Below are 16,011 nucleotides of genomic sequence, written 5' to 3'. Positions count from 1 at the left end.
GTAAAATCAGTACATGCATACGTAACCTGTTTTGTTCAAGGAACAACATCAAATAAATTGATATATCTAATTTGAGAACAGGGAGAGTTCATGTCTATGTCAGTGTGATCCCACCTTGTGACACTTGCATTTATAAAAATAACAATGGACAAACTTGGAAAAAGAAAGCATCTTATTTGGAACAATACCATAATAAAGCATATACAACAATAATCATGTAACAAAACAGGCCTGTTTTACTCAAGCAGACCCAAGTCTCAGTCTTTGTGACATCTTCTAGCCAGTCCCTTGAAATGCAGCAACTTGTAGCTGTGCTCTGCATTGGGATGTCTTCTGTTCTTCACAGGAGTCTACAACATAGTTCATCGAAAGGAGTGCTTCTGAGGAGAGGGTGCTTCTCCCTGCAGTTTCAGGCCCTCCAGTCTCTCAGGGAAAATTGCACCTTTTTTTTTCCTTATAAGGAACACCCCAACTCTTTATCTCCCTCTAGTGGACAAGGGTTACACATAGACTTAAGGTCTAATGTTTCAGATGAGTTTCTTAAGCTCTTCCCAGTTACTTAAATCTTTATGTTGAGAGGCTTTTGTTCCAGTGTTTTTTCAAACACTCTAGTACACTTTCTTGGAGTATTCTCTTATTCTTTTTGGTTTCCAGAAGGCTGGTGCCCTCTTTCCAGGACCCAAACCCCTCCTCTTGAAACATCAGTACTTGTCTTGAGTTTTTAATTGATTCTTAAGGTCTCTGAAAGCAGTTTCTAACCACACCAGACCAGGGATCTCTTCATTCTTCAGAGCTAACTCCCAGTTTCACTGGGTAGGGAAATTCTCCTCTCTCTAGCAGATCTATCCCCTTTCTTTGGCCCGAATAGGAATCTACACCTACTTCTCAAACTTCCTTGTGAACTTTCCCTCAGTTTTCGTGCCTGTGTCAAACTGCTCTCTGTCAGGGCTGAATCTCAAAACTGTCAGTTGACTCCTCTCAGCTAGGGCTGAAATCAGACTTCCCTCTCCCCAACATCCAGTTTAGAAATCTTTCTCTGTTCAGCTCATGCTACCCAATCAGATTCCTTGGAGTATCCTGTCACTCCAGGCTGTTTGTTTCTTTGAAGAATTAACCCTTCACAGTCCTTCAGCTGTTTGTACAGCACTTCTAAGTTTTTAAAAAGTGCAATCTTTCATAGCATGCTTTGCATATTTGTTACCCAGGTGGAGAAACTGCACTTTTAAACTGCATCTTATTCAAATCTTGTGCAAGAGGAACTAGGCTAAGACTGTGTTTCCACTGCTGCATTGCTGGATCCAAGCCCATGCTTTTCATAACATGGGTCATTTGTAGAATTAACTCAGGGTTAATTCTACAGGGTTCAAGCTGCTGTACACTATGCATCCTTACACTGAGGGCCAAACTACAAGTGACGAATGACACTTGAACAGCAAGTGTATTCCTCCCTGTTCACTTGCCCTCCACTTGCTCTCCACTCAATCCACTTGCCGTTCAAGTGTCATTCGTCACTTGTAGCTTGGCCCATAGTCAGACCATTGCCCAATCTAGCTCAAAGCTGTGCACTGAAGCTCTCCAGTGGAGAAGGATCTCTCCTTCTGCCTAAGATCTTGCCACTGGAGATGCCAGAGACTGACCTCATCATGACTACTTGGATCTTATGAATGCTAAGTATATCTTGTACCACTGAGCCTTGATTCCTCCTTTATGTCAGCTTCCTTTGTTTGTTGCTTAAGTTTTATTTGATTTATATACCACCCTCCCCACGGATGGGCTCAGGGTGGGTTACATCAAGGATAAAATATAGTTTGAAATCTTGGATAGTGGTCGAAAACTTGGCCCAATGTTATAGCTAGATATCATAATAGGGGAACCAGACAGTAAAGAGAAATGTTTGAAATCTTATTGGAGGCCATGAAATCTTTAGTGCCTCCAACAATTTAGTGTTCCTGCAGCATCACATCTTTAGTGGAGTTGCTGTGTTATCTCCAAAGCTTGAATTAGAGTGGCATTTTTCTTTTCTTTATGCCCCTTTGATTCTCTGCCAAGCTTACTTTAGCCAGCAAATACTGGACTTATGTAGCTCATTGCTCTTCTGGGCACAGAAATTTTAGTAAATTTGTTTGAGCTGCAAACTGCTCCACTCTAAGAGGTTTCTAAATTTAGGCAAAGGGTCAAGAATTGAGTGGAGTCTTTGAAGCAAATGCACGCATGGATCCCAATCAATAAAGATATTTCCAATAGATCTTACCTCACATATAAAGTAGGATACATATCTGATGCCTGAAGATTGCCAATGACCCCTCCACCACAGCTGATCTTCTGGGCTGTCACAGAGAGTTCATAAACACTGTAACAACTATATGGTGATTGGTCAGCAGTTGATGGTGCAGTTCCTTTGAAGGAAGTGGAAAAAATGATTTTGAATTTGAGTCTTTCAAGGGTAAGGAAAGGAAGACCCGTGCTGTTGGGCCAAAAGGGCAGTAGGAGCTGAAGTACAAAAAGGTGAGTAGGAAAAAGTCCTGTGGGGTAAGGAAGCTCAAGGTCAATGAACTCAAAAGCAGATTATGAGAAGGAAGGAGGCAATACAGGTAATGGAGTGAGAAACAGCAAACAGCCTCAGTAAGCAGCTGCTGTGAGTTTTACCAATACTGATATAGAACAAATAAGTAATTACAGCCATTTTCCCCATCCACGCAGCAATTCTGTAAGTTAGGAATGCATCTATCGAGAAGTACTAGTTTAAACTCCGAGTGCAAAATAACAATTCTTCCCACTAAAGGAAGTTTAAATCATTTTTGAAGGAAAGTTGATTAATAATTCATCCACTTACACTGCAGACAATAAGGACACATCTGGCTTTTTAATTTTAGGGCAAACCCATATTGAGAAAAGAACACAGAGACATCACTTGTAATTAGCTTTTTCAGAACTCTAAATATGCTATTGGCAAGAAATGTACCAGGATATTCCATAGATTTGGTACCCACCATATAGCAAAAATACATCAGCTGCACATCTCTTTCTTTCTTTCTTTCTTTCTTTCTTTCTTTCTTTCTTTCTTTCTTTCTTTCTTTCTTTCTTTCTTTCTTTCTAGTAACATTGATGTACTTTCATTGAGATGTGATAGGAAGATTTGATTTCCTTATTGGTTGGGCCAGACTGGTAGTCATTGGGGAAAGTTGACAAATTCTGAGAAAGCAGAAGGATTGTGCCTTCAAGAATCATAGGAAGAAGTTGTAGTTTGCTCTGGAAAGAGCCAAGCTCATGATACTGATGTTCACATTCACATCATGATTTTTACTGCATCAAACAGGTTCTTCTGGAGTTGTTTTTTGTGTAGCATTTAGTAGTCTAGTTCCAAGAAGTTTCAAGTAACTGTGGGGCAACACACAATCCAAATCACTGATTTGGTGATTCTCTAACTTGCTGGCAGAGCTTGACTGAAGGTATTTCCACATAGATATTAGTATGAACTACCAGGAGCCCTCCTTGGTCCCAACTTCATCTGGCTGCAGCATGTGCAGGTGTGTTACTTTGGCACACCTACTTGTTAACAGATTTGTTTACCATTACGTAGGGTAATCAAATGCAAAGGAAGACGTGTCCTGTATCTTTAAAATTTGTATGGAAAGACATATTTCGGTGATTGCAAATTGAAATACGAGAATGAGAAAGGCTGCCTTCCCTAGACAGTGACTAAAGGTGCAAAAATTCTGTCTTCCTTCATTTCTGGTCATGCTGTCTGTCGTAGCATCCTGATGTCTTGCTTTGTTTACTAGTTTGGTTTTGCTGGAAGCAGCCCAAGCTACTAAGTGCTGGTGTGCTGTTAGACCATTTGCTTGCTTTCAAATATTTTTTTTCCATGTATATTAAACTGCACACATAAACTAGGAGCCCAGCAATGATGCGCAGCTGAATCCTAAACCCAAGATACTGATACATCATCAGTGTTGGCACATTGCCAACATAGTATCCTTTGGTTTTTTATCAGAAAAGAATGTCTTTTAAAAGATCCATTTTGAGGGGGCTGAGAGCATACCAACAGCACTGGGAAGGCACTGAAACGGCAATACCACCCAATGGGGTGACTCAATATTACGAGGTTTCAGAATGCTGATGATATCACCTCTCCCACCCACCCCCACTCCCCAGGGAAGCAGCCTATCAAAACTGGCAGACTTCCCCAGTCCTACTTACACTCGTGTGTGTGTGGGTGGGGTGGGGGGTTCATTGCCATCCTAAGCAGTTTACAGACTGCCTTTAGGATTGCGCTATTTTAGCAGTCAAAATTTGTTAGAATCAATCATCATTGCAGTTTTCTTTTTCATCATCTTGGATGTGCCACAACTCTTAGTGCTGCGATAACACCTTCCCACAAGAGAATGTTTTTCACATGCCAGGCAATCTTGGCAGAAAAGATGAGCTTTTCTTAGCTACAGAGACTTGCTCAAAGTGCTTTCACACTTAGTGGCCTAAGATATCTTAGGAGGATCCACGTGTGTAGTAAATGTAGCTTAAGACAACTAGTGCTCTAACCAGTGGCTTTTTTATCCTGGAGCTTCTACCCCTTGTGGTTCTGCAGGCACAGTGTCATTTCAGAGAGCAGATAAAATGTACCGTCATCACTGGGTCTTCAGCAGCTGCATTAATCAAGTTATTTTTTGCTAATTGATTCCAGTGCTTCTGTTTTGATTGTAACGCTATTGTTGTTGTTTTTTGCTATTGATGAATTAATTTATTTAAAACATTTGTTTGCTGCCTTTATAGAGTTGACGTCTCTGGCTTTGGAAATCCCTGGAGACTTGGGGGTGGAGCTTGGGGATGGTGAAGTTTGGAGAGAAGAGGTCTCCATGAGGTCTAATGCCATAGACCCCACCCTCCAAAGCAGCCATTTTCTCCCGAAGAGCTGATCTCTGTAATCTGAAGATCAGTTGTAATTCCAAGAGATCTTCAGGTTCTACTTGGAGGTTGTAGATGCAGAGAAGTTAGCCGTGTTAGTCTGTGGTAGCAAAATCAAAAAGAGTCCAGTAGCACCTTGGTTAGTCTTAAAGGTGCTACTGGACTCTTTTTGATTTTACTTGGAGGTTGGTAACTTTAAACCTTTCCACTCAGCATAGGGGCCCCAAGATGGCAAACAATCAAAACAATATGTAAAACAAATGAAACATAAACATACAGAGACACACAAAGACAGAAGAGAACAAATGAGAATTTGTGAAGGAAAGCTAAACAGAATAGCAGTGACAACAAAAGCCTCCATCTGCTGGAAAAACAGAGAGAGAGAGAGAGAAATCTCCCTGGGAAAGGGGTTCCAGAGTTGGGGCATCACAACTGAGAAGGCCGTTCTCAGGATGCCACCTGTCTAGCCTCAGATGGCAGGGGCATATGCGGTAAGCATCTGAAGTTGACTGGAGTGGTTGGGTAGGTTCATATGGGAGCAGGCAGTCCTTCAGTATGCTGGCCCCAAGGTATGCTGATTAGGGGTTTGGGTGTAGGGCTGCCTATTTGTTTTGAGATCTGATTTCCAACTTGGATTGTTGTAATTGTCAATTGTTTGATTTGTATTTATTATAAGCATGGTATCAAAAAGATGATCTATTACTACAGCAAATAAATACTGGACAGTTGCTTCTAAAGGAAAGAAAAGAGCTTGAAGGACAGGTTAGAACCTGCAGAGTAATGCAGTAACTGCCTGCCTCTGAAACCTATTTTGGCAGCTCAGTTAGGGAGGACACCTGCCTCACTGGTTCTCAGCTGGGCTTTTTATGCATCTGCTCTTCCTCGCATTTTGCAGTGTAGGAGTAGCTGATCATCAAGTTGGAATTCCCACCCACCCCAAAGCCAAATTGTTTCATATCTCAGGAGAGAGCTTTATGTACTCCCATAATGCAGGATTTGGTAGGTTGAGATTTTAGGAACTGCCTTAACTATAAGCCACAAATGGCATAGGCAGTTCAGGCTGTGAGGGGGCAAGGTTCAGTGGCCTTAGTGATGGCCCTAACTTGTCACTTACTATGTAAAGGCATCCTCTCAGGCCACAGTCCCAGGGTAATTGGGTTCAGAAAATCTTGGTCAAGTGCCTTCCTCAGGGTCTGTCTAACTAACCCCCCACCACAACCACTAAAACAATCTGTTGGGTTCAGGCAACACCTCCCTCCCCCTGTGATTATGATGAGCTTCAAACAGTTTTCACTTAGGCTTGGAGAAGGGTGGATTACCCAAACTTTGTGCCAGCCCTCTAAACCAAGGCAAAGCATGCCTGTACTGAAAGGGTAGGGGACACACAACACAAATTAGTTGTAACCCTTCTCTGTTGCAAGTTATTTGAGTTATAAAGTTGTGACCCAATTTTATACCATAGTATTCCAACTTGTCTCTTTTTTTCATGGGTGTGCTTACAATGTTACTTTGCCAGCCTTCTGTGATGAAACTATGTTGCCAGTTGAACACCTAGTTAGTGATGAGACTCTGGCAAAGAAAGAATGGCAGTAGACGTGTACAGGAGGAAAATATAGGTTGCAGACAGTAACATGATCATAAACAATCCACCTGAAGCCAAGAAGAGGTGTGGTATAAATATTTTAATAAATAAACAAAAAAACAATTAAAAAGGGAAAGGAGGTTTGGACCCAGCAATCCTTTGGCATCTTATGCAGATGGTTACAAATCACTATTCCCTCCCTCAGCAGCCCCATCTGACTCCTGATGTTAAGGGACCTGCATGAAGTAGTACTTGTGGTTTGAGGGCTGCAGTGAGGAGAGTAGGGTTGCCAGTCCTCTGGTGGAGGCAGGGGATGAGCTGTCCCACTTCTTGTTTCCTGAGAGGTGGCAGGAGAATTTTTTTCAAAAAATGGCCATTGAGCAGATGAAGTGACATCACTTCCAGTAAAAAACGAGACATGATTTCACAACTCTAAGAATCACCAAAACTTTTATGGGATTAAAAGCATAGAGTTTTTGGTTATTCCTAGAGAGGTGCGATGGCATGTCAATTTTTTCCCAAGAAGTGACATCATGCTGTTGCTGGTGGCCACCACCCATATCCCCACTCCCGTGGTCTGCCACTGGTTGCCAGGCTGGACCTGGAGATCCTAGAGGAGGGGAAGTGGGCAAAATTTCAGCCCCTTCCCTTTCTTTAGTGCAACCCAAATTATACTCCACATGAATCCCATGAATCCAAGAATCAATTTTCCCATGTTTTAAGGGCACTGATGTGGGGAAGGGAAAGCAAGAAGTTCCTTGCACATGTGGATCTTGGCGCCAACCTGGTATGTTGTTGGAGGGGCATTTCCCCCATATTCCCAAAACCTCATGACAGATAAGGCTTAGCCTTGTATAACACACTATGGTTCTGTCCACACAAAAGTGAATAGAATTAGGTATTCCATTAATGTCCAGAGGACAAGTAAAAAATAACACACTTCATTAAAATCTAAGAGATAGATTTCCAATTGTTGCAATGGAAATTAATTAATTTTTATAATGGATGTATATAATTGTACAGCGATTACATCAGGGATGAGTGAGTCTTTATAATTAAAGGCCTGCAAGGTTTCATTTGTAAATTAATATTTTCATGGGATTGTAAATCTGGAAATAAGGAGGGTGAAAGCACATGTGCAAAGTTTATCTACCACCCCACCCCTACATGCCTTTTTTAGGAATATGGTCAACTATTAATAGCTTTTTTAGTGAGTCTATGTGAGAGGGAATCTGGATAATTCCTGATGGGTTAGCTAAAATTTAGCATGCTGTGTTAAACATGCAGAGGTCGGAGTAGAGGAAGACATGCACAATTTCAATTTCTCCTATTCCATAGGTCTACTGAATGTCCACATATTCCTTGATCATGTAATATTTTTGTAACACACAATCCTAAAGTCAACCTGTTGACTGCTTAGGATAGTATCCAATCACAGTTCTCCTGAGCACCCCTGGCAGGACACCCATGCCTCAGATGACAGGGCATGTGGCATAGGCTACATCTCTTCTGGCACACAGAAGAAGGAGTGAAGTGATAGGAATTCTAGTGAAAAGGCAATTTGCATGAAAAGGAACCACTTTGCCCAAAGAACCAAGCATGAGAACATAACAATGTTTGCTTGCACTTCTTCTACCTCAGAACATTTGGAAATTCTGGGTTAGCTCCAAATTTCTACTGTACACATGTATTGCATTGTTTGCTGGATGTTACAATCCTGTTGATTGTATTAACTTATTCTGTGTAATCTGCCTTGTGTCCTAGTGAGAAAGGCAGACTATAAATACTGTAAACAAAAAACAAATAAATTATGCTATAATGTCATGTCAGTGTAACCACACCTATAGGGGAAAGAGGGAATTGAACTACCTGTCCAAGTGACTACCAGCTACTCCAACCATTGCTACTACTCACCAAATATTCACAGAGTCTTTTGCATGGCAGGATCAGAATCCTTGAAGCAAACCTAACAGAAACTGCTGACACAGTTCCAATGCAACTCTCTACAATCTGGCACTCCCGGCTGCAGCAACGCTGCATTAGCCGGGGGCCATGTTTTGCAAGCTTGCCCGGGAGAGAGACAGACTTCCTTCCCAGGCATACGGGTATTTGGCGGGGGGCGGAGCCAGTGCCTTAGAAGGCGACTCCGCTTTCCCAGCTTTCAGTTGCTGGCTTCGCTCGGCCCACCCACCTCACCCTGTCATAGTGCAGGGTAAGCCGGATGCTGTTTCCAGAGCCAGGTACGAATTTTTTGCCCCTGTTTCCGTATTGGCTATTGGTGCAGGGTTTTTTTCGCCTACCTTGCACTGCTGGCAGAGGTTGATGGTTTTTGGCCGGGGTGGTGCCGTTTAGGTTTCCCTGGCAGGAGATTCTCAGGGAATAGGGAGCGGGCCGGTGAGCACCCAGTGGCATTTCCCCCATATGTGGGGGAACAGGGTCTGCCATCAGTGTGATATGCTTGTGACAGCTACCACAGCACAGGCAGACGCCTGCGGGGATCCCCAGAAACAAGTCCTTCCCTCATGCTGTACAGCTGGGGCGTTAGGAGCTTGATGGGGGGATCCGTTAGCCTGGCTGGCTGGGTTGCAGCCATTCTATGGATGGCCTACACTCAGGGCTTTGGGGCTCGCCCAGACAGGCCAAGGCGGCGGTCAGGTGTGACCCCGTGGCTTGACCTGTACCGCATAGTTGTCCCTTGCTGCAGTTATAGTTATGCTATGTTATTGTTATATTAATAAACGGCCATTTATCTCCAAGCCTGTGTCTGTCTCTTATTCCAGCTAAGCTGGCAAGGAATGAGATACTATTAGCTCAATTACTACACTTTCCCCCCTGAAGGAGATACCTGAGGCAGAGAGGTGAGCAATAGGAAGGACACTTAGTACTAATTTCTCAAATCCATTGTTGTTGCCTTGTGCAGAAGATTCCTGTCTCTGGCACTGCAGAGAGCCAGTTGGTGTGGTGGTTAAGAACGGCAGGACTCTAATCTGGAGAACCAGGTTTGATTCCCCACTCCTCTGCTTGAAGCCACCTGTGTGACCATGGGTCAGTTACAGCTCTCTTAGAGCTCTCTTAGCCCCACCCACCTCACAGGGTGATTGTTGTGGTGATAATAATAACATACCGCTCTGCGTGGTCATTAAGTTGTCCTGAAGGGAGGCATATAAATTAAATATTGTTGTTGTTGTTGTTACTATTACTGCTCTTATGTCTCTTTTGGCTTTTTCCAGGCAGTTTTCTAACTGTAGCAGAGGCAAAGATGGACCTCATTCCAAGTGCAGTGCTGCCATACAACCAACAGCTCCAGTGACCAGTGGTCCCACGAAGCATTCAAGTGGCTTGGTTATGGTCACAGCTGGAGCTGTTTCTGTTGTTGTTGTTCTTTCATTTGTCTGTCCGTCTTCTGCTGAAACCCCTGCCCTTATTAATTTCATGCATAAATAAGGTTTATCAGTCCAAAAAATGTCACACACCATGTACAAGGAGAAAATCCAAGAAATTGGAAAGATTGCCAAAGTTTTATCTGGAAAATAATCATTAGAGCACTAGAAAGGGTTTGATCTGTCCCCTGGGGCAAGGTTGTAATTTCCTGTGAAATATTTATGGATGTTAGCAGTTTTAAAGAGGAATTATGAGGAACTTTCTCTATGGACTTCAATTGCTTTATTGCCTCTTGCTTTTTTTGTCTACTGGAACTCAACATGGTAATCTATATTATATCCCCCCCCCAAATCCCCCATAGTAATAATTGTCTTTACATCAGGATCTCAAAAAAAACTGCTTAAAATTAACTTTCCCCCTTTTTTTATTTTGTGACATCTAGCTTGATGAAGAGTTCTGGAGAACTTGAAAATTTGTACATTGTTCTTTGTCATTATGTTGGTCTTAATAAAAGGTACTACATGAATTTTTAAAAACTTTTTGGCTTTTACTTTTGAATTGACACAGCTGTAAACTTAAATAACGGCATATTTAGCATCAAATGGCTTCTAATAATTTTCCAGATAAAACTTTGGCTATTTTTTTCACACTCTAACTGAAGATTAACCAGGTACGTTTGAACCAATCATAATGATTTCACATCTCCTTAATGATTCTGAAATGACTTTTAGTGTCACACTCATGGAAACCACTGCAACAGTTGAAGTGAGGGTTGAGTCATCTCCTTGGCCTCTGAAGTGACTTTTGAAAATATAATCTAGAGATAAACATGACCATTTAAAGTACATCTTCTGCTCAGTTTAAGGGTCATTATATTACTATGTCAGACAAGAGCATTTTTACACCTTTGAACTAATGACTAACACAGATATCCAATATTCCTTGGAAAGCAAGGCTCAAGATAAGGGTTTATGTGTCTCATAGCACAGAGTGATGCAACATTTTAGTTCAATGTTAATTTTTAATCTCATCCTTCTTCCTCCTCCCCCCTTTGATGTATGGCTCAATGGAAATTTTAGGTTCTGATAAAGCAGTCTGGGCATCCTTTCTTTATGATTTGCTTTGATGAGGAGAGTGTATAGCCAAGTTTGCAGCCTTCTCTAGAAGGTTTATATGCATGGAAAGTTAAACTTGTGGGCGTAATTCTAAACACAGGCTGCTCAAATCCTCTCAAAATCAATGAGATTTAAGCAGCCTGTTTGCAGGAATGTGGCCATCTCTTAATATGGTCATGCTCCCAGCCTCCTGGTTAAATCAGCACCTGCATGGGTGCAAATTAGAGACATGTGCAGCAATGGTAAACAACAGCACAAATACCATGCTGGCTGCAGTCATGTGTATGGCACATTAGCAGGATCCGCAGTCCCATCCCCATGGGGGACATTTGGCAGGAGATCCCCCCCCCACAAGGTGCATCCTGTTGCCACTCCATAAGGAATTGCTCTGCTACTGCTTTGTCCAGTGGTGCTGCTGCATAGGGCTCAAATCCTGCAAGGCAATGGGTCCCAGGACTGTTTAACCGACTAATCTACAGAGCACAGGAGGACAGCTGCCAGGCACCCCAAACCACAGTTGTGCCCTGTCTCCATCATGAAGGGGTCCCCCTGGCAAGGGAGTGTGCTGACAAGCCAATGTGGGGTTGCAAGCATCCCTACCACCAACTGTCCCAAGAACATTTCCCCAGGGGCATGCCCCTTTGTATGCAGGAGGGGCTGGCTCAGGCTGCCCTCAAACAAACACAGCACTGGCTTTGTGTGTGAGAACTGGCATTGCTGGGGCAGTGCCTGACCTTGTGCAAGGGGAATGGCGAGGGAAGATGGAGACTCCCAAGCTGGGGTAGCTGGATCTGTGCCCCTCTTTACCTTTATATACGTGGTCTTTCCTTAAGGGTACCTATTAAGAGTCTGAAATGAGACACATTAGCCACACAGCACGGACTTTGCTCTCCCCCTTGGGTGTGAGTGCTAAGTGCTCCCCCAGTATGCCAAGTGCCCGCTATGTGCATCTCTCACCACCAAGTTACAATGCTGCATGCTCAAAGGCAGCATGACAGAGAGCTCTGTGACAGAGTCACATGCCACAACACCCTACCTACTGACATGTGGAGAGTCCTGGCTGGGGGTTATGTTGTGCTGGGGGGCAGTGATTGGATGATGGGAGGGGGTTGGTCTGTCTGTCACTGGGGAGGGAAGATATTGGTTCTTGCCACCATCAGCACCCTGTGTTCCAGAGGGGTTTTTGGAAACGGCTGCAGCTGTGGTGATGCATCTGGCCTTTTCCATTGCATGGGCACCTATGGGCTACAAAAGGAAGAAAATTTTGGCTATGACATATTTTTAAGATATAAGTCTCCACTAGAGCTGGAGGATGTTCCTGGCCTAGAGCATCTTAGGGAGTTGACTAACTCTAGTCACATCCTTGGGTCCTCCCTTTCCCATAATGGCACAGGGCCTTATGCAAGCATCCTGCAAGTGGGTGGCTGTGCCAGGACTTTGCTGGCAGCTGGGACCAGAGTATCAGCACTGTGTCTAGTCAGTTCCTAAATACTCCTTCACCTCAGATAGCTCTATTAGTTTAATGACTTTCCTCCCAGAGTCCAAGTGAATCAACCACTCAAACAAGGTGTTCCATGTCCAGTTTACATGCAATTCCTATCTTAATGGTAAACCCTGAAACTCCTGGAGACTACAATAGCCATGTAATAATACTAGAGATGGGCACGAACCAGGAAAAAACCGAACCATGCGGTTCATGGTTCATCAAATTTCATGGACCACAAACTTTCACAAACCTGCCCCTGGTTCATGAACTGGTTTGCTTGGTTCATGAAAATGTCACATACGGATCAGAAAAGCATCACTTCCGGGTCAGCAGAAGATCACTTTCGGGCCAGCAGAAGGTCACTCCTGAGTCAGCAGAAGGTCTGCAGGAAGTCCATCCGCTGTTGCCTAGGAAACTGATTGACTGGCACCAGGCTGTCTGCAGTAATGAACCAAAAAATGAACCAAACGAACCAGTCTAAAGTTTGTTGTGGTTCGTCAGAAATGGGATCTGACAAACCACGGTTCACAAACCACAAACTGGCCTGGTTCATGCTTAATTTTGGTTCATATTTCAGTTTGTGGCCATCTCTAAATAATGCTGTTTATTTTTAACCAGAGCATCGGGAAGGAAAATTCTAGAATACTATAGTGCAACAGTTTATAAACCTTTTCAAGTGATTTTAACAATAATACATAATTACATCATATTACATATCATATCATTTTTCAACATTTTTCAGCAACCTTATTCATAATACATAGAAACAAGAGTCCTCTGCAAGAGGACCTGAGGGTGTGACGGCAATGCAGCAGGAAAAGTCTTTAAAGACTCAAAATAACGTGTCTTCTTTAGCTTTTTTCTTTTCAAATTTTTCAAATGCCAAGATGGAAAAGTACGTGGCTGGTCCAAAGATGAAAGTTGGAAAGCCCAGCGGTGCCCGGAACTAAGACCGGCAGATTTTCCTATAGTTCTTCGTCCATAAGGACTTCCTCAGGGGCATCCAGCTATTTCCGTACACAGTTGCATCATATACACGCCGAGAGAACACCCATGGACGTGGAGATAATCCTATGTACGAAATTTGTACAAATTTCGTACATAGAGGTACAGTCATCACCTTTAGGCTTTTAAACACTTCCTTATCATGCATAGAACATTTTGTGTCAACATGGGCCTACTCATGGAAATGTTAATATGACTCTGACACAATCGGTCCATCTGTGTCTTATAGGAGATCAAGCATATAAAAACATACACGTTTAAACTCTGCTTTTATATATGGTTGGTGCTAAGGTATAAACCAGCTCCAATGTACAAGCAATGAGTTTGATCCAGCTAGCTTTTTCATTCATTCTCACTTAATTACCTTCCTTACTCCATCCCCTGTCATATGTCTTTTATCTATGTAGGTCTGTTGATTCTAGGCATAGCCTTTTCAGTGATCAAAGGGAACAATCTCCTCTTATTTTCTCCAGAGGAAAAGCTGGTTGGATTTAATCCACTAGTCCAATTTTCCCAGACTTTGTAGGGAAAGTGGATGCTAGATTTATAAAATAATTCAGAAACTCCATTTAAGAGAGATAAGTTAAACTTACTGGGTTGGATCTGGTCCAAAATTTCTGCTTGCTCTAGAGCTCTTGCTTCTGCTAAGTCAATCTTACTGTATCTACACGAGTTTTCACTTGCAGCTAATTGTGTGCAACCAGGAATTCTGGGAATTAATTATACAGGGAGGCAAATGCTAGGTATTGCCCCTGAACTGCACAAAGTCTGTTTTTGTTTCTGCTTGTGCATTGTTGGACCTAAGCCATCTCATTTTAAAATAATTGAAGATAGTGATTTAATTGGCTTAAAGTTTAGTCCAACTACCCATGGCTTGATCAAACTGCAGACTGAAATGATTACCATGTTAACAAGGAAAAGCAGGCAACTAAGCAAATTTTCATTGTCCAGCAGAAGCCACATTCAACAACCTCATGCTATCTCAATGAAGCATTCTTGGGAAAAGTGAAATATTGTCCTCCTTGGACTGCAGTGTGTTTGATGATTTGGCTCAAGCACTCATCTAATATATCTGCCAATTTGAAATATCTGAGCTCTCAAAGGAATACTTTTATGGTTTCTCTTTCTCCTGCATAATTGATTGATCCCTTCCTTTTAAAGGCCTGGACAGCTTTCAAAGTGATGGGACATGTATCGATGTGACTTTGAGAGAGACATGAATTGCAGGCCTGTGTTGGAAGATGGAAAAACGTCTCTTGAAAGATGAATACAGAGAAGCCTAATCGTGTTGTCTGTGCAGCCTGTTCATGAGAAGCATGACGCTATTCAAACTGGGTTATGGCAAAGCTGTTTCTAGAAACAAGAATTGACTTTGAAATCCCTCCAGATTTTCTGACAAATTTCATACTGTAGCAAGATGTGTTCATTGGCACTGCCTTTATTGGATGAAGGCCATAATGATCATTGATTGTAAATCCACAGGCATTATCTATGAGGTGCTTTATATAAAGCTGCCATGGAGGCTGCTGGGTCTAGAAGCACAAGAAGAAGTTGTCAAATGAAAATTGTCCTAGAGGAAGAATCACACACAGAACTTAGGATTTTTACCTGAGGGAAAGAAAAATGGAGCCAGCAAGGGTATAAACCTTCTCAGGGTCTAATAAATGAAGGAAAGGATGAGGCCTAAGCCTTTTAGATGTTTAATTGGGGGTGGGGGAAGTGAAGGTAAATAATTTCTTGCATAATGTTTATGTGATTCAACAGTTGAAAAAGAATAAAGAAAAGGGTATGGATTCTGGATCTTTAATATAGTGGGAAATAAATGAGAGCGATTTCCACTGCAGTCTAATAAACTGGTATTTTTGGAAATAAAACAAAGCATGTGAAAGTCTCTGACCACTCCCAGCTTTTTTCTTTCCAACTTCTTTTCACTATCTCCAGCCGATTGCTTATCATCTGGTTATGTCTGCACTGAGGGATAGTGTTCCATATAGTTTCTCTAGTAAATAAGCATTTCCTTGTGGCTGATCCCGTGAATGCTTACGTGTAAGTCGGTATCACTGAGTTCAGTAGGATATATTCCCAGAATAAACATGTAGCTTTGGTCAGCTTCTGTCCTAGATGTTGTTTTCCTCTAAAGTTGAAGAGGAAGATAATGCATTTGGGGGGAAATGCTTCTTTAGATATTATTTTAGATATTATTTGAGTAGTTTATTTTCCACTCACTGTCCCTATTGTCCATGCTATTACTTTTCGTGCATCAAATTGCACAGGTTGATGGAAACACACTTGACCATCAAAAGGTAGAACAATTGATATTTCTTAATGCATACATTCAAGGTTTTCTGTTGGTTTCCTAAATAAAATGCACTTAATGAAAAAAAATCTAAAATAACACACCTACACTGCAGTCCTAAGCAGAGTTACTCCAGTCTAAGCTAATTGATTTCAATGGGTTTAGACCAGAGTAACTTTGCTTAGGATTGCACAGTTAATGATAGCGATGCTCAGATACCCGCAAGTTCTGCTCACTTCCCATT

This window comes from Eublepharis macularius, chromosome 4 (genome assembly GCF_028583425.1).
Source record: "Eublepharis macularius isolate TG4126 chromosome 4, MPM_Emac_v1.0, whole genome shotgun sequence".
Classification (NCBI taxonomy): domain Eukaryota; kingdom Metazoa; phylum Chordata; class Lepidosauria; order Squamata; family Eublepharidae; genus Eublepharis; species Eublepharis macularius.
This window is presented reverse-complemented; position numbering follows the sequence as displayed.